The following is a 19,856-nucleotide window of genomic DNA, read 5'->3' on the forward strand; positions in this document are numbered from 1 at the left end:
CAATCGATGAAGCTCGTCGTCGATGAATCTCGATTCCCAGAATATTTTACTATGCATCAAGGATGCGCGCGTGGAGACTGAAAAGCAGTCCCTTTTAGACGCGATTTATCTCGGGCATATTGAAATCTTATTGAAAAAGTTATATTCCGTCTAATCGTGTTTCTGAAACGGAACGTGAAACATTTTTAATTCTGTTCGTTTTTTTCACTTAGAGAATTCCAGTGACGTTAAAGCGCGGTGCGATTGATTTTACCTATTGCTAATTTGCAAATATGTCGTATCAATTCTGGATGTTACGTGCAAAGGGTACTTTCGTGCCGAGTCTTCGCGGTGCGATTGGGTAATTTATTTAATTAATTCTAACTATTATCCTAACACGGCGGGAATTGTTGCCAGTAATCAAATCGCGTTGACGTGCACGCGATGCTACAACTGCGAGCAACAACAAGAGAATTGGGTTACGGTATATTATTGCGGAATAACGCGACTACTAATTTTGGACAGTTCCCCTATCTCTCCTTGCTGCAATTTCGATTCCTCGATACGGTACGGCGCATGCTATCGCACACGCTCTCGTGGGGAGGACACGCTAATAGAGAAGAGTAATCAATATTCTACGTTCATTTACGAGCGAGCTCATCCGCCGAACTTGCCAAGTCATTTAAAAATAAATGGGAACATAATTGGCGCGCTCTCACTGCAACAATTTAGATAACGTTCTTACCGCGTATAACAGATATGACATTTCTATGTAGCGAGATTTCCTATGAAACTGGGTTATGCGGAGCAGTGAAATTTTCGCACACTTGCCTGGAGAAATATGTTTAATACTTTATATTTAATACTTGATTCACTTATCGAGAATCGAGAGACGCTGATCGAGAGACAAAAATCGTAAATTATATAATCGTTTCTCCATTAAGATGAACTTACAAGACTTTATTCTGCACACTTAAAAATTTATATACGTTTATTCGGTGGAAATACTGGAAAAATATAGATTGAAGCTTTTGAAAAAATATAAGACTTTTTAAGTCTCTCTATTTATTTTATTAAAAGAGTGATTAATACTGTTATTTTTTTTAAAATCTATTTAAATTTTTAAATAGTTTTAAGTCCATTTAAGCGTTTGCAAACGCGAGTTCTAAATCAGTATTTATTTTTGTATACAAAATTACTAACTATTGAAACTTTTTTTTAATATTGCTTGTTTAATATTATGCTTATATAATATTTTTTTTTATATTTTTAAAATTTTATTATTTTAATATATATAATTTTTTAATAATGTTTAATATTGCGACAACCGAGTAATTATATATAATGAATATTCGAGTGAGATTATTTTGAAAATCATTATGCCATAATGCCTGTCTGATGTATTATCGAAGAGCTAATTTGTAGCTGACAATACGTATTTATCGCTCGGATTGTAATAATTACTTGCTACTGTGAGTTCTGTCTTCTGCTTAATTAGAAGTTTGCATGCTATCGTGTTACGTTTCTTCGCTCGGTGTAGCCAGCTCAACTTATACTTGCGCACGGCAAAAGTTGCAAGTTTCATGCGATGCGCCCTCCGCCCGGGGGTTACGCAACTTATATTCGCCAAATTTGCAACAATGTTCGTGAATTTCCGCGCAGGACCTATACCGCACTGCCGCAAGAGTTACGACGTGCTCGAAGGACGGCAGATTTATGGCGGGTCGAGGGAAGATTGTCGAGCTCTTGGTGGTTGTGCCGAAACCACCCTTGGAGTTACATTGATCTTAACTTTCCGCGCATTTTGTGTAAATACAAGCACTTTCAACTTACTTGTCAAATGCCGTCTCCATTAAGTAGACGGAGATGAAGACGTAGAGAGAAGATATAAAAGCAGCTCCTTTTATAATAGGAAATATAAAAGGATCTTTCTCGGCACTTTTTAAGACGCGTTTAATGTAAAATATCTCGCATTTTTCTATTCTTCAATTTCATTTTACTACCACCTTCTCATACTTTTTATGTGACTTTTATTTGCCTGGAATTATTGTTTGGCGTGTCCTCAAGAACATATATCTTTTCCATTTCTTTCTCAGTGTATTTTTTAGCGGTATAATTTTCAAGCGGAAACTGCAGCGGCAAATAATCTCCGTGCGATTTCTCGTTCCTTGTTCCTTGCCGTTAACAGACTATCATCCTCAACTTTCTAATCTTGGCATGCCTCACTTCTCGAGCGCTTTCCAATTTTCCCTCACTCGTGTTTGATTGAAGACTACTTCCTTTTCGCCCGTATTTCCACGACTCTTGCTTCTCGTGCCGCGATCGATTAATCGAAAGAGCAGTGATAAGAGATCCGCGCGAGCGATGCGGCGGGCGGTCCTTGGCTTCCTGCCAAAAACGAAAGTTCCTCGGTTACGGAGGCCCGCCGTCGCGGAAATTTTCGGGACGCGAATCGTGCCGCAACAACACCCGAAACTTTTCGCGTACCCCCGGGCGTCGTTAATTTCGGGCATTTCGTGACCAGGAGCGCCACGTGTCCCATCGCAATTACGCATTGCCGGTTTTAATGGCGGTCGCAACGAATGCACGGTTTTGCGCGAGGCGCAATTGAAAATTATTACGATCTGACCTGGACCGAGATATAACCGTTACCGAACCAGGCTTTAGCCGCGGTGCCAAGGCAGAGTGCATTTTGCACTTCATAAGCGTGGCATTTGTTGTTTCACGTGTGTAAATGTACGTTTTAAGAAGCTATTTTTAATGGGGAAATTAAGAATTGCGTTGGGGATTATTTTGACACACACACACACACCTCTCTCTCATACACGTTTTCACAAATGTTCTTTCTAAATTAAAATGACTCATTTAATATAGCATGTTTGCACAAGTCAGTTTATTTTATGAAACGTGACATCGTATTACGATAATGCACTTATTTATGAGGAAATAGGTCATCTGTTTTATGATTAACAATCATGAAAATGGTATTGTTAAAGAAATGCGCATGCTGCAATATTTAAAAAAAAATGACATGTTGATAATTAAAAAGTGAGATTTTGAGGAGTTTTGATTTAATTTTTATGATTAAAATTATAGATTAAAAAAATATTAAATGTTAGATCAGCATTAATATAAATTTTATGATAATTTGTATCTTTAAAAGTTTTCATGAGCGACAAATATAAGAGAAATTTTTATATAGATTAATTAATATTGCTTGTACTAAGTTGCATATGTATTATGCAGTGTACGCAAAATATCCTAGAGTATTTAGCATGTAAAAAGGGAGTGGCACCACTCGTGTTACATACTGTTTAAGCTACCTTATAGTAACATAATAATTAATTGAAATATATAGTTTTGACCTTAGGTTTTCTCTGGCTGGAAGTGAAGGCATTAAACTGTACGTTAAACGCAGCTTGATTAATTACTCGGGGTAAATATATTGATGAAATCGAGGTCAAACTATGAAACATCTACCACGCGCGGCAAAATTGACGTTCATACTTTTTTGATATTTAATATTTTATGATTAAAGGATCGTTTTAATTATTACAATATTAAAGCGGAGAACATAATTAAAGGATCGTTTTAATTATTACAATATTAAAGCGGAGATTATAAATGTCTATGATGTTATCATCCCATCGTTTTTAGAATTTCGTTGAGTAAGAAAATTCTCGCTTTTTTCAAAAAGTTGAAAAATTTCTATCAGTATTTCAGAAAGAAATTTTATGATTGAATGTACAAATAACTTAATTGATCTTTTTGAATCATACGATATTCATCATACGATAAAGTTCTCGAGACATTAAAGCTCGCAAGAAAATGTCAAATTTCTAAAAGGAAATTTTAATATTCACTTCATATTCACTCTACATTCACTTCATATTCACATTCATTTGCATTTGCTATTCATGTTCGCATCCATATTTTAAACGAATCAAACGCGGTTCGTTTTTTTTGTGTTAGAACTATCGCCTCTCTTTACGCTCACATTTGCGCTTTGGAGCGCGAATTTTGGGGACGCGCGACTGCGAATTCTACTCGAATTTGCAGGTTCAATTATAAAGTTCTGTCTGCTCGCTATGTGACAATCTGCGTGGCTACTTAATTCACTCGCTCGTTCACTTTCGCGGGTACTGTTGCGCGCCGAGCTCAATTTCACGGCGGGACGAGCCGCCGTCGCGGGGCGAAACGAAACGTGACCCAGTTAAATTTCCCATCCCCGTTTCAAGTTGCATAAATGACGCCGAGCAGCGGCAGTGCTTTTCGATGATGTTTGTCCAAATTATTATACGGCTCAAAAAACGGCTAAAGGACGCGACTAAATTTATTCATAGAAAGAACATTTTTTGCTGAAGTGTCTAAAAATCTGAAAATAATTTTATCGAGCTACTGAAATATTTGTGTAGGATTATTCATATCGTTCACTAGAATAAAAAACTTTTTTGCAGTACTTTTTTGTCGGCATTATAAGCGTTTCTATAATAATTTTGATGTCCCAATGAAATTATTTTCAAATCTATACGAAATCTGGACAACTTTTTCATTTCAGCGAAAATTGTTCTGTGTACTATTTTGGTATGAGAAATAGATATGAAATTCAGATTGTAGTTCGATAAATTATTTTCATATTTTTATATATCATTTTATATATCATTTTTATATCATTTGATCGATGTTTCCGAAATAATGAGGTCGTAAAATTTTACAAGTGAAGTTTCTGTTAGATCTCTCCGTGTGCGCGCTTATTAAAACATAGGAAGGGAAGTAGGAAGTGGTCGAAGAGAGAAAGAGAGAGAGAGGGGGAGAGAGAGAGAGAAGAGAGAGAGAGAGAGAGAGAGAGAGAGAGAGAGAGAGAGAGAGAGAGAGAGAGAGAGAGAGAGAGAGAGAGAGAGAGAGAGAGAGAGAACGTTTGTGCCTGCGAAACGTTCCTTAATTAAGTTGTCTCGCCGATTCGTCCCTGTTGGTACTTCGAGGCCCTGATGCGAAATCGATGATATCACGAGCGACTTTTCCTTCGAAATCTCGCGAGAAAACGCTATCACCGACATGACGTTGGTTCGATAAAAAGTTTGTGGGAGATAGCATTGAGGGAGAAGATCGACACATCCGAATATTCAGAATTCATATCTAAGGCGATCCCCAATATGCGGAACCTCTGATTTATGCTTCTCGTTATCTATTGTATTCCTCGATCGATTTCTGACGTCTATTTTATCGTAGCGAAAATGTATTTTAAGTGGCTTTGCGACTAAATTAAAATTCTGTAGAAGCAGACCGTTGAAGTCCATTTAGAAAATGACATAAGATGTCACTTCAGAAAACTACTCGATAGTATTAATATTATGTAGTCTGTTATGTTTTTATTACCAATATAATATATAATCATCATTATCTTATGTATAACAATTGCGCGATATTTGTATTGCAGTATTTTATATGTATGAAAATAAAAATATTTTTTTTAATATACACAAATATAATTCAAGTAATTAATTGAATAATATATAGTACACCAGTACATGATGAAAATTTCACGTTTGTAAAACAAAAAGTTCGTCCGATAGAATCGCGAAAATTGAAATATGTATATATGTTATTGAAATTTGATTTGTATCGTAGATTTGTATCTCCATTATATAAGCTTGGCATATTGCGTTTATCACTCTTTGGGAAAAACAGAGTCTTCGAAAAAAAAATTTTTTTTTTTTTAAAAAGATCGCTAATACCCCAATATAATTTTCGATACGACAGAGCTCGTGGCACTCGTAATCCCTTGACGATCGATCTTCACCGGCGGAGATAATACGATTTTCTTAATTCTACGAAGATTACCGGCCGGAGGAGAGGGGTAGATGAGTGGGGTAGAATTAAGCGAATCGCGGAATGGAAATTATTTGAGCGGAGGAGGTGAGCAGCTGCTGCTCCCAGTAGGTTAGACCGGGATGAAAATTCCGCAGTGGCAATAATTCGTGTCCGCGCGGCATCGGATGGCTTTTGCCAAGGGATCCTTCGATAAAAATTCCAGGAAAGCCAGCGTCGACCGGCGACGGGGCAATTTCATTCCTGACACGGCGGCATGTCGCGCGTGTCCATTTGACCCGTTAAACCGGCCGTCGGTAGACCGCGGAAAAATGAAATTATTTCCGTCTTTGCTGCCGCCGATGTGAAATACGAGCGGGAACAATAACGTGCCGCGAGCACCTGGACGGGATCGAATACCTGAGCGTTTCGTTGGAACTTACTGCATTATTACGGCAACAAATATCGACGTGGAACCGAAATAGTCCCTAGAAAGCGTCTTTGACGCTCGAAAACCCTCGCGATTTTTTCGAGCTTTTAGAGAAAAAAACACGTTTACGCGAATGTCGGAGAGAGAAGGCGGGGGAGAGGAGGGGGGAGGGAAGAGAAAAATCGGTCTTCAATATCCTACAATAATTTCCTACGGAAATGCCGGGCGTTTATCGAGAATTCAGAGGCTGGTTCGATACTTATAGCCTGTCTTTCTCTCTCTTTCTTTTTTTTTTTTTTTTTTTTTTCAATTACCATTTGATTCAATTCGCGCGTGCCTTCGAGCTTTGTTATTGTGCGAAATAAAGCGGGTAGTTTTCGTTTCGCCGAAAAATCGCGCCGATAAATTCCGGCGACTCGTTCCGGCGCGGCGCCGTTATTCACCCTGGCGCCGCGCCGGTTTTCGCCTCTGCAAATATATCGCGCGTGTCCCCCGTTCGCCCGGGCGCCGCTTATACTCGGCCATTTTTTTCAGTGACCGGTTTTCCAGCGCTGGACCCTTCTAACGATTCATCCGACACTTTTAAGCCTAACAGGTGGTAGATTATCGGACCTTTCCGGCGAACAAAAAAAATAATCCGTTCGCCACCCGGATTTGCCGAGTTTTCCTCCCTTTTTCTTTCTCCTCGCGCTTTCATCCACGTCTCAGAATTTTCGTTCGTTCCGCACGAAGGCACGCGTTCGCGTGCGAATCATGGTAATAGCATCTCGACACGTTTCGGGGACACCGACATTAACCGTGATGGAAACTCTCATTTTAATTGCAAGTAGCGTCATTGTCGTTATATTGTTGCGTCCTTTTGTTTCGAGAGCGCGTTTCGTTGAAGGTTTACCAAGATGTCTCGCCGCGATGTACGATTTGTTAGAAAATGAATCCATTCGCTATCCATGGGTTTTCACGATTCATGATTTTTTTTTATTGAGATTGTTTTTATAAATTAATATTTATATTTTTCGTCAGTGTACACTGATATTTCACGATTATTTCACGTTGCGTGTCACTTTACAATACGTATATTTTCACACGTGGCAAGTTTCACAATGGCAAGACTTGTTGCGCCCATCTTTTACAAGGCAGGGAAATGGACATTTCCCATAAATATTTTTTTTATGCTGTCACACGCGTAAATTTAATAATATTTAATCTGAAAATCGGCTGTTATATCTGCGTTTGCGTTAACGTCACCCATCCAAAATGGACGATATGAAATTACGGGCGATCGTCGCTCTCGCCGTGGTACTTTGCGTGTGAAGTGTGAACTATGCGTGCGAATATTTTCGAGCTTTACACACGCACACGTACACCTCACCACGGAAATGGAAATGCCTGTGCGACTGTTCCGTTCGCGAAAATACCTGAATTGAACGCGGACACACACCGCCCCTCGCCTCTCCCGTCCCGTATCCCCGGTCGCGAAAAATCAATTTGTTTTGTAGCAGTTTCGATCCACGCGTTTCTCTCTTATGAAATTCTGCTCTTCGTCGGCGGAAGATTTATATGGTGGCACGAATCATCGGACGGCTCTGTCACACAAATTGAGATCCGGTGCGTGACTGCGTCCGAGAACATGCTCTGATAAATGACGTCACGTCGCGCTAACGAGAGCACTGCCTTCAGGGATTTATTAATACGATAATTATTTCTCTGTATTTAACGAGACGAAGTAGTAGATGGTAGGATACTCAACTCGTGAATCGCGCGTTGTAAACCTCGTTCGTGTCAGGATGAAAATGTAGTTAGGTCGGAATACGGTTACAATTACGGTCGAGTGCGTTTACAATTTGAAATTTTATTATCAATTTAACACTACGATATAGAAAAATTTTATAAAATTTTATCACATAAAAAAATGTATAAATGTATTCCTTTATATTGAAAATAACTTTTATTTTCCTAAAATTTCTTGTACCGAGATATTAAATAATATATCATATATCAATATATTTAATATATTATTTAATAATAATTATTTTATAATTTTATAATTATGAAATGGTATGTCGACATGTTAAATTTTAAATTTCGTAACAATAGCAAATTCGATTAAAATTTGAATTAATTACGACCTGAGGAAAAATATGGAATATTTATGTATGTGACCGAATAAATTTTTGTTTCTGCTATTAGGTAAACTTGATTCTCGAGTCTCGCTTAAAGATAACATCAAAGTGTGCACGCGGAACTGATGAAAATTCGTTGTCATCTGTATCCGGTATATATGCAAGAATTGCATTTTCCATTTTACGGTGTTTTACCATCTCACGTGCGCGCAAAGCGAATCCGGCTCTCGGGGTTTAATAAATGATGTCACGCGGGGAACACCAACAGGAATTAACTGAAACGAAATACGACGAAAAAGGATTAACGGCGGAACAAAACCTTGGTAATCCTGAATCCTCTAACGCGTTACCGGATTGGCCATAGAAATTTATTTTCGCGTTTTCTCCGGCGTGCTCACTCTCTTTCTCTTCTACGCGATGAAATTTTTAGTACTGTTTCAGAAAAAATGTGCGCTTTACTACGTTCGTTGGCTGGTTGAATAACAAACGATAAACAAGATTTTATTCATGAGATTAATACACGTATCTTTGTGCCTACAAAATGAAACAGCACTTCGTTGCAATTTGACTCATTAAAAACTAACGCACGACGATCTCATCCCGTGTATCTCTCTCTCTCTGTTTCCTTCCGATAATAAAAAATGAAATTTTTCAACATATTTTACAAAGAAACATGATTTTATTTCGATTTATTATTTTGATCGTCGCTGTAATATTTCGATCACTTTTGCATTGTTAATTTATGACAGAGTATGAAACTGTCTTCATTTTGGCTTAATGACACATATCATATTTTGAAATCAAGCGGAAAGCAAGCTCTGCCGATAGCTCGAAGCTGGCAGCGATAGGAATTTAATTTTAGCACCGGTTAGTTGCATGAGAAACATGTCCCCTACATTCTAGCGTTCGGTTAAACTGCGACATTTCCATGGAAACTTTTCGTTTTGCGGATACATACGAGTTTCGCTTCCTATGCCCATCCCCCGGGAGAGACACGAAGGTGTCTCTCCTCTGTACTAATGTACGTTCCTTGTCATGAAAACCAGCTTAACCGATATACGATAATCTGTTTGCGCAACACGAGTCCATACTATCGGTGTCAGTCTCCGTTATTTTGCAGCTTCGACATGTTTCTTAATTATACTTAATTATACGATATCTATCCCACATGTGTTTCGCACTCGTCAGACTGAAACGATAGATAAATCGATCATTATGTTTTCAGGAAATAAATAAATCGTGTCGTGTTACATTCAATTCCGAGTGAGAAAATAAATTTAAAAACAAAAATTTTATAATAAATTATTTTTTTGAAAAAATTAGTTTTTTTTTTTTTTTTTAGAAAGAGCATACAGTTGTGAAGCGACGCGGTTTGTTAGAATCTATAGTTCCGTTTGCACAATACAATATGCTTTATTACATTCCACGAGACACTGCAGCTTTCAGGAAATGGTAGCTAATTATTCGCTTAGTTAAAGTCGAAGTTAGTTACAATTACGTGACAAACTCTAGCTTGACTAATAATAACAGCATACATCTGTATTGTTTCAGATTCGTGCTAGCCTCGTCCAGTTTGACTTTCGTCCCCTCGTTAGGTGAGTGATGTCAATGTTGCTTGCGAAATCAGATTGTAAAACACATATTTTGCAGTTCGTAGAGCAGAGATGTATTTACCGTGACGTAATTGCGCGAGAGCCTCGAAATTTCCCTTGGCATAGTTTGGGAAAAACTAATCTTTTATCGGAGAGATTTCGGGACTTGTCGGGAACTCGCACTATGTTATTCTAGGCGCGCGGGTTTCATTAAATGAATAAAATTTTCGTGTGAGAATCTTTGAAATGGATTTTGTTGGCACAAAGAAAATGCATTCGGTGCAGAGGCAATGAGAGCTTGACGCGCGTTACGCAGAAAATGGTGACAGCGACGAGAAAGGAGTCGTTAAAAGGGAATGTACAATCGCTGCTTCTTTTCACGGCGGGAAAGCTTGGTCCTCTAACGCAAATGCGAACGTACGTTGATAAAAAAAAAAAAAAAAAAAGAATAGAATTCAAAACGAACGAGAGAAATATTTATGTCATATTTTATGAATACGACGATAAATCGGTCGGATGAGTTAATCGTTATGAATATAGACTCGAAGTGGTAATTTTTATCACTGAATAAACTAATTTTTTATCATGTAAATGTGTCTGTAGAAAAACCAGACAATGTGAATTACGTATTGAAATTTTGCAGACGTTTTTGGAAAATTTGATTAAAATCTTTAACCTAATTATCATAATTATTAATATCGTCTGAAAATGACGTTACGGTCTTATATTCATTTTATACTCGTACAGTCTAAATTTTATTTTTAATTTATGTTTATATATTAAATGATACCTCGCGCGACGTTAAATAAAGTTCAAGCTCTGAAATCCTCATTCGGCATAAGAATGATTATATTACACAAAATTGCATCGATACGTTCTGCATTCAGAAGGCTCTTATTGAAGGAAACCTTTCGCAACCTTTCGAAATAATATCGAGTATAACGAAACGCTATACTCGCTATACTACGCCCCACACGCGATTCTTTCATGGGAGAAAAGCGCGCGGTGCAGAAGGAATCGTTAACGATTCCGTGCGCCAAAGGAACGATGAAATAGTAAAAAGCGCGTGTGCAAGTGTGCCGTTCGAGGTTCGCGCGTGCATTACAGACAAAACCTGAAAGAAGAATAACAGCGCGGAGGCTGGGATAAGGCGAAAAATCGTGCGGCGGCGGCAGCGGCGGCGGCGGCGACGGCGGCGGCGATGATGGTGATGGTGGTGGTGATGTTGGGGTGGTGACGGATAGAAAATGCACTCAGCCCTCCCGATTCAGCCGGCCACAGCGGTAACGTAGCACTTTTCATCCCACGATCGATGCGTGGCTGCCGCCACCACCACCGCCGCCGCCGCCGCCGCCGCCGCCGCCGCCTTGAAAACGCGCGCGAAGGAGCAATGAGAGAGAGGAACTGGCCGAAAGCGAGAGAAGAGGTGAAACGCGATGGAGAACGAGGAAGGGTGGGTGGGTGGTGGATGGGATGGACGTGCACCATCTTGCACTCCATTCCGCGGCACTTCTGCGTCGCCGCCTTCGCGCTCGTCTTGCTCGACGCCTTTTCTTTCCTCGCTTTAACTCCCTTCGCTCTCTTTCCTTTTTTCACGCGCGCTCGCTTCTTTTCACCCTCTCTCTCTCTCTCTCTCTCTCTCTCTCTCCTCGATGGCGAGCCCTCGAGGATGAATCTCGAAGTGCCGGAAAATCCAGGACTCGGAGTGTTGCGACTGCGAGCTTACACGCATCGTCGGTTACGGGGAAAGAAACGAAAGAGATTCATCTCGTCTTTTGTAAAGGAGAGTAGTCTTGTACTGTCGTTTCACGAAATTCCGACGTTTCGTCTCGCTTACTTCGCTACATGGAAACAAAACACGTGCGAATCCGACGAGCCGTGCGACTGCCGTCGCATCCTCTTTGTGGTCGCGCTAACAGATAAAATCGCTCGTTCGCATTTGGACAATATCCATCCGAAGTCCGAAGCTTTAGCGACCCTCCGACAATGTGGAAGCACGACAATGGTAAGCCTCGATAATAAGGGATATATGTACGGAAGGGTGGTCTGTAGTAACTTGTCTGCAACGCGCTTTTTATTTATCGTTTCTCTGGCGAAATAAGACCTTTTTAGTGATCCTCTTAACATAGGCTCGTTTCGGTCGTTGACACGAAGGGTGGCGTTCTCCCCTATGAAATGTTTCTTCGTAATTACGAAGAATTGCTCGAAGCTATATTACTCTTTTTAAATGGAACAATTTCCTACTTAATTTAAGTGCTTTGACCTGCGTGCGATGTCATAATCATTAACATAAAAGACAGTACCAAAGGATATTTTAGTTCTTAGATATATCCTGAGATAAATTATAAGAATTAAATTGTATATATAAAACTTTTATATTGCCGGGGAAAATATTACTGCGTTCTATGTTGTACTCTTTTAAAAACGTTCGTTTAGACATATAAGATAAATAAATCCAGTTCGTGTATTAATTTATTTGTTCAAAATTATCTTTTAATAAAATGGCGCCAAGTTATATGTTATCTTAAAAAAATACTACAAAAATAACATATATTATTTAAAAATTTTCTTTTTCTAAAAAAAATATTTAATATCTCGAAAAAATAACACAATTAAATAAAATTAATATAATAAAATTAAATGAAATTTAATGTACACTACGTTGCTTTAATATCTAAAAACTATTTAATAAAGTATAATGATTTATATTGTAAATATAGCTTATATAAATTAAATTAAATTAAATTAAATTTAAAAAAATACGTAATGTTTCTGTAAAAAATTTGAGCTATGAATAACAAGATATATTTTCTTAAAATAAAACATTTTAAAGTTATATTTGATAATACGAAACAAAAAATATAATTAAAGCACAAATATTTTTAAATGCAGAAACATAAATCAAATATATGATAAATGTAAAAAACATTTAAAAGGCATGGATTGTTTCTTAAAATTATAAGATAAAAATTTTCACATTTCAACTTTGCATTGCGATATCTCTTTTTATAAGGCACTCAAGTAAAAACTAAGATCATATTTGTTATGTAATTTAATCTTCAACTGTTGAGAGATTAAATCTCATTGGGACTCGATTTAACTATCACGAGGATGAAAATATAAAGTTTTGCTTATCCCGTTGGCTCACATTAAGAGAGCTATGGATGTTTCATCGTCGTTCTGCGTAAACTTCACTGTGTGTGAACTTCGCGGGAATCGCTAGCACGTTTCTTGATGTGTACTTCGCACATTAAAGCTCACAGGTTTATGTGCAAATTCTACTTGCAGTAACATCATAAAGCGAAATATGACATTTCTGCTGAATCGAGAATACATTATCGAACCGCGCGCGCGCGCGCGCGTGTGTGTGTGTGTGTGTGTGTGTGTGTGTGTCACTTGCAAACTTGGCGCCTTCCCTCGGGCGGCGTAAAGCTCCGGTTTAAGCGGCTGGCAGTGCATGGAAACAAACCGTAACCGGCTTTATGGGGATAGCAGCTGAAAATCCCTAAGAGCCATCGATCCGTTCTCAATGCATGAAATTAAGACGCCCGTTAACGTTATAGACACGTGACTTCACCGTGCGTTGTTATTGGGTATTGTTATAGTTAGTCCAAAGATCTGCAATGCAGACCTCGTGTCGTCGATTGGACGCGTTACGAGCCATTTTCACGGGTAATAAAGAAGAGCTCCAATTTGTTATCATCCTTGTGTAAAATCTTGGTTTGCATGCGAAATATCATTTCAGATATTTTCTGTCGTCTCTCTGCGACTAAAACGACCTAAAGTAAAATTAGGTGATTTATTTTATTTACTTTGCGTTATTTAAAATAATTTTTTTATAATATTGAAATTTTCTGGAATATAATAAAGCACAGAGAGAACAGTTTTACCGGCAAATCTAAAATCTCTTTTTTGTCAGATTTTCAAATCTGAAAATAATTTTATTGGGTATTCAAAATTATTCTGTACGACATTCAAATTGGTTGCTAGAAGATAAAAAAATTTTTGCAATATATCATCATATTTAATTATCTTTAATAATAATTTATAATTATTTAATGCTCTTCAAGATTCAATAAAATTATTTTCAGGTTTGTATCTGGTTATATTTTCAGATTTGCCAGCAAGTGTTGTTTCTACATGAGTTGGCAAAATACATGTATTATTTTTAATTATATTATTAATCGTTTTAATTATATTTAATGACGTTTCGAGGAATATCCAATTGAATACGATAGTATAAAATGTTACTTTAAATAATAAATATTTGGAAAAAATATATATTCATAAAGTTGGTTGCGCAAGAAGTCAAATCGATATTTTCACGTAGAAGAAGGCGCAGTTCCCTCATTGAGTCTTTCTCGCGAATAGGAAACGAGAAGGAATTGTCGAGGAGCGAATGGGAATAGCGTGTCTGATACTATCGAGCTTTCTTCCAATGCTCGCAGCTAGGTGGTTTGTGCGTGCCGGTCGACAGTATTGATGCTAATCATTATTCCCATAGAATAAACAAGTTTTCCTCGTTATATATCGAGTTTGTTGAACTGTCGGAATAATATGTCCCGCGTTGGCAAAATGTTTTGTTATCATACTATCATTCAAGGTTTACATTATCAATTACTTTCGTTTTGGAGATAGTATTAGACACATAACAATTGCGTCATACAACATGCAATTTGTGTAATTGTTTTTTTTTTTAATGCGACAAAAAATACAGAATTTCTCATCGTTTTTACGATTTTCGCACGTTTCAGCGCGATCGTGTTTTCCTGCAAATATGATAATGTTATAAAAAAAGCACTTTGTCAAACAAATTGACGCTTGAAGTTCTGCATTTACGATTCATACTGTGTGCTATATTTAGCGGACAAAAAGTGGAAAAATGGATTTTAGAAGATTAAGACTTCCGGCACGGGCGAACAATGAAATGGATGTATGTCAGAATGTGTGTACATTATTCTCTTTGTCATCGTTTCATCGGCATGTACTTAGTACGATTTCATTGATATGCAAGTGCAATGTGGCGTTTCGGACAAGTAAGAGATGACGTCATGAAGTTCGGGCGAGAAAAGTTTGGGCGGGATCGCGCGCGCGAGAAACTTCACGAGAGAACGAAACTCGTTTAAGGGTTTTTCATCTCCGGGGAGATAGATGTCTGCTGCCTGCTGCCGTGGCAGCGGAGAATCGAGTTTTTGCGCTTAAACTTTAAGCGAAACAATTTCGTTCGGCTGTTTAATTCGCGACGTTTGTTACGTCAGCGTTTACCGGGAGAATACATATTTTCCGCCTCGGAGCTCGCGCGCCGGTTTAAGAAAAATCGCGAGAAACTTTTCAACGTTGTGAGATGACGTACGCGGCATGATACACCAATGACGAATTGCACACCGGGAACGTTGGACAAAACAGAATTTAATGCGGAAATTATTAAAAGTTGAAAAAGTTTGGATTCCCGTGAACGTATCGCAAACTAATTTCGCAATGATGAAATAGAAATATTTGTTCAACACAGAAGTGGAATATCGATAAGATATTTCATAAGATAGGATTTTTGGCGTCTAATAGTTTTTTTATTTCTGAATTTATGTAAATGCGAGAATAATTATTTTTGTCGCTAATTATGTGTCGTTATTTTTAACCGACTTGAAACGTAGCGATTTACAGTTAAAGTTACATTTTTTCTCTTTAATTAATCGATAATTAATGCCGATTAAGCTCCCTTCCTTTAAGAAGTATGCGATAATATAGAAATATTTATTAACAACTTACAATTATGGAAAAAAAATTTTTATATCGCTTTTAGTTTTTTCTTTTTCTTATTCTTTATTTAGTAAGTCTAATAATTATTTTCTTTATACCTGAAAATATATTATGCTTTTCCTGACGTTAATGGATTGCACGAGCGATGATTAAATAAAATCATACGAAATTATACGAAATGTTATTGTTAAATCAATGTTTCTTGCATACATTTTACATGGCAGAGACTAGCCACTATGGTAGAAATACACGAATTGAATTTCTTAACAAGTTTTCTTCCCAGTTTTTTTATCTCGTTTGTTTTCCGTCTTTTGAAAAATTCCCTTGCAGGACGAAACAAAAGTTGTACCCAGCACGCTACTAGGACGATAACGACGTGCTTAAAAAGCATCGCAACATGCTTTATTCTTTCCGGTAAGGAACTTTCGTCTCCTTTTTTCAAGGTAGAATCTTTAACGAAGTATTTAAAATATCGTTTCTTTTAAAAGTGAATTATATCGCGTGGGCAACATCTTACGGTAAAAGTGTCATTCTATCTATTATTCTATGTAAGAATAGATGATCGGTTTCCTTATCCTTCAAGTGATTGAAGAAGTGTCTTGATGAATGAGATACGCACCACAATGTAAAATTTTCTTTTTATGTCTATTATGATTTTTTATAGAAGATAAAGTATATAAAAATATAAATAAGATTTTATATATATATATATATATATATATATATATATGAAAACTAAAATACATACATTTGCTAATATATAATAATTTTCTATAAATTAAAAAAATACCGTTAAAAAAGAAAGAAGAAAAATTAGAAAATTAGGTTTTTAGAAAATTGCAAGACTTTGTTAAACTACTAAAAGATTGAATTATGTGTAATTGTGCAATAAATCTTGCTTTCTTGTTAAAAGAACGATAATCTTGTTCTGTTGTTCGAGAGTCTCAGCTTTCGTAAAAAATAATGCACAATCATACTGCATTATAAGTCTAACGATAATAACATGCTTACTAAACTTACTTGATGTATAATTCCGGAAATGGTATTGTTCGCATGTCGCTAATAAACTTCTTAAACTGCCGAAACTCGTCGCGTACCATCGTGCGCTTTCGCGAAATTTTCTACTTCACCGTTTGACACGCTAACTTTCATCATTCTAACCATCTGGGAGTTTGCGCTCGAAATTGCACGACTGCGTTCTGTATACGAGTTTAATGACGCATTCACTCGACTTTCGTCCATTGAGTTAACATTTTTATGACACACTTGGTAATAATGGCGGACAATTTATTTCTTTCATTTGTCACTTGTTGCTGCGTTGAAAACAATGTATTCTAGAAATATATAGTCTAGAAAAGGCAAACAAGCGATGTAATTTACCTTCCGGACTGAAATAATCTATCACTCTTTCAGCCTTTCAGCGAAACCTTTATTTGTTACAAGTAAAATTCGAATTTGTTATAATTTGTTCCTACATGATCACGAGGTACTTGAAAATTTTACATCAATTTTCGGACGAATCAATTTTAATAACGATTTACCGTTGATTAGGAAGAGAGTGAAAAGAATGAATTTTCACGTTCGACTTACTTTTTATTTCATGAATCGTACAATGCTGAAATAGTCGGTAAATTTTCTATTTTGGAATTCCAATTCCATTTTATTTAGAACATTTCTCATCCCACTCTTGCTCTTGATTGAAACGCAACTTTCAAAATAATCGATTATCATTTTCTTGTGGTGTAGCATTTTTTCTTTCGCCTTAGTTTACGAAACACGTTTCCCCGCGCGCTGTAATTCTATTTCAAGTAATCTCCTTGCCGCTAAACTAATCGCGAAACAGCTGCGAGCGATGTTCTCCAAGTAACTCGATCCATTTTACTTGGGCCGCCCGCAGCGGCCTCTGTTAATCACAGGACAATAATACTCGTCCGATAGGAAACGGCACACGGCTAATTACGTGATTACTAATTGGCATGGCATCCCATGAGCGAGCCTGTCGGTCGGGCAAACACGTTGATTCGCGTAAATACATCTTACAACACAGGCATATACGCTTTTGCTAACTGTATCGATTACGTGCGCGTTCGCGTTTCCCGCTCGTTTCCGGCTAGAATTAATGCGCGGATATATTGGGTACACGCACCCGGGACTTATTAATTTCGCGAAAATTCACGGGGCCGCGTGACAAATTTCGCTCGTTTTCTCTGATTTCAGCGCCATTTGCGCCGATTATATCCGGCGGACTCGAATTAATGAACGGCGGCCGCCGCAATCCGCGTTTATGACATCGCGGATATGTTTGTCCCCTATTTTTCATGGACGGTGAGCGATATACGATGGATTTAAATTTCGGATGCGGGGCGCGATCCTCCCCCCCCTTTTTTTAACGTGCTTGCCTTTAATATCCCGTCGCATCTATTTTGATAACGTATTACGTTGTCAAAATAGACGGATAACCGATTATTAATTATATAAACATAATTACCGCGCGAACGTTTAGTATTAGTGACGTATGGAAACATGTCGGATTTATGTGTAATTAATACACCAATTGTTTTCTTATAACACGCATGCTTTTTATTGTTCGCTATATCGCAAAGTTGTGATGACCCGAAATTGACATGACGGTTCGTTCTTTTTTTTTTTTTTTTTTTTTTTTTCTTTAATAAGAATTGAATATATGAAATAAAAATAATTCTTTGGTGTCCCGTGTAAAATGGTATCGTATTGACATTTATAGCGGTATCGTATAGATTGTAATTTATTTCGCTTTTACCGCGTCGTATCGCGATGTACGGCAACCCCGAAAGCATATAAACGTGCACATCGTGACTTTTGACAATCGTCTACGGTTTCACTGTCAATTACACTGGACGAATGAGCTGATATTTTCGCTGTTTATTCGACGTCGGTATCTGCCTCCAAACGACACTTTTACAAGCGCGAGTGATCGATTATGCTCTCAACGGTCGACGCATCAATGACGCATTACACTAGACTTTGCAATCTGTTCGCATGATTTATCGTATCGTGCAAACAATCGCGATGTTTATACAAATATTAACGTATTGATTTATGCGAAGCTCCGCATATTGGTTATTAACGCGTTTGGATTTTATGCAGAGGAACATGCATCTCGTTGGATGTGTATCGATAGATAGTTCAAGAGTAGCAAGAAAAAAAAATGTACTGACTTTCGAGTAATATGTAATAAGTTGCTTTTCGTCTTGATGCTCCAAATGAAGAAAGAGAAACGAAAGAGAAAATGCGCGCATCCATCCGAACGTTACTCGATAATGAAAACTTGAAAGAGCAAAAGTAGACCGTAGATCTACTTGTTCTTCGGTGCCACTACCTTTCACGAGAGAACAGAAATATTACACAGCGCACGTGAGCTATTAAAAAGTAAATATGACAAATTCACGCTTTCGCTCGAATGTGAAATTTTCATACTCGCGAATAATTTATTTAATAGATGACTGAAATAGAGCAAATGAATAAGATTATCTTATACGAAGTTAGTTTACTTTCCCTCTAATTTTACATATATGTATAATATATGATTTATCTTTTTTTTGTTTTGTATTAATATATGTTTTCTTATAATTTCCCACAATTTTCAAACGTATCTTTTTATAGGAATAATTTTGTGAAATATTAATAATCGAGTAATATTCGTCAGTGAGCAAAGAAATATCTTATTCCGTCACCGTCGTTGTTCGCGATTTGTGATTTCGTCACCACCAACACCATAAATACGCGAAGTATCGACGCGGCGCGCTGGAATATTAATCGTCACGTCCGAATGCATGGCGTTCTGGTGTTCGAGAATTCGCAGATGTAATATGCGAATAATTTACGTCTCCGAGAGCGAGAGAGATGCGCGCCTCTTTGTGAACGCTCGACGAGGCGCGTATTTGCGCAGCCTCACGTACACACACACGCGCGCGCGCGCGCGCACCACACACACACACATACACACACACACACACACGCACACATACATACGTACTCGCGCGTTATCTTGCGCATAGTAGACGAAGCGGATAAGCTTTGGCCGCAAGCTCCTTTGATCTGTCCCATTATATGCGCTAGCTTTCTGCAGCAAGCCTCCCACGAGCGCGGGTCCGGTACGTACGACTGTACGTTAAAGCCGCAGAAAGCAAT

General features: G+C 37.7%; 1 protein-coding gene across 3 annotated transcripts in view; it reads left to right on the top strand.

Annotated features, from left to right (window-relative positions):
• The window catches only part of LOC105431819 (RNA binding protein fox-1 homolog 2), a 266,891-nt gene that overhangs the window by 39,138 nt on the left and 207,897 nt on the right, over positions 1-19,856 (top strand). For 2 of the 3 annotated variants that reach the window (XM_089074930.1, XM_089074931.1), the window contains exon 2: positions 9,889-9,932. The exons of the other annotated variant lie outside the window; for it this stretch is intronic. The gene's annotated coding sequence lies outside the window, so the exon portion shown is untranslated. The remainder of the gene's footprint in view (positions 1-9,888; positions 9,933-19,856) is intronic. 3 annotated transcript variants of the gene reach the window in all.

This window comes from Pogonomyrmex barbatus, unplaced genomic scaffold, assembly GCF_055798465.1.
Source record: "Pogonomyrmex barbatus isolate J1 unplaced genomic scaffold, ASM5579846v1 scaffold18, whole genome shotgun sequence".
NCBI classification, from domain to species: Eukaryota; Metazoa; Arthropoda; class Insecta; order Hymenoptera; family Formicidae; genus Pogonomyrmex; species Pogonomyrmex barbatus.